Source organism: Sinocyclocheilus anshuiensis, unplaced genomic scaffold (assembly GCF_001515605.1).
Source record: "Sinocyclocheilus anshuiensis isolate Anshui unplaced genomic scaffold, SAMN03320099.WGS_v1.1 scaffold306, whole genome shotgun sequence".
Taxonomy (NCBI): Eukaryota; Metazoa; Chordata; class Actinopteri; order Cypriniformes; family Cyprinidae; genus Sinocyclocheilus; species Sinocyclocheilus anshuiensis.
Window position 1 is genome coordinate 1,207,284 of NW_015544175.1, and position 658 is coordinate 1,207,941.

Consider the following 658-nt stretch of genomic DNA (forward strand, 5'->3'; position numbering starts at 1 on the left):
ATAGAACATACTTTTTTTTAACAGTCGTGAAGTAAGTTCCAATTTAAATGACACGTGATTTCAGAAGTACTGTTTGACTCACTGACTCAACCGTTTTTTTCTTTCAAAAATTCATTTATTCAGTCGATACATTCAGCAATGAATGTATCATTCCCTCAAATGATAAATTCAACTACACTTATTCATTAAGAAACGAAACACTACCACAGTGTTTGCTTAGAAATGCCCAACAGTTGGTTCTGTTTTGACTTTGTTTGGAACTATTTTCGTTGGCGGAGCAATAACTTGTAATATTTGGTCTAAAATATATGTTATTTAATATTGTGAATATTATATATTAATATTCACATTATTAGTTATATAATTTATTATTGTTATTATTACTTATTATAATTTATTATTGATTAAATTTAATGAAATTTCAATCAATAGATAAAAACTATCAAATTAACACCGAGTCACCACTGTTTTTCCAGTCCATGTTGTTCCTTTCTGTTTGTTTCCTCTCTCACTTGTTTCCCTTGTTAAGTGCACAGCAGCCCTGTAGAGAAGAGGTAAATGGCTTGTTTGAGAGAGAGAACGATAACCTTTCTACAGACCCGCAGCATTAGTAGCTTCTCTCTGATTCTCCTCATCCCAGCACGACGCTCACTAACTC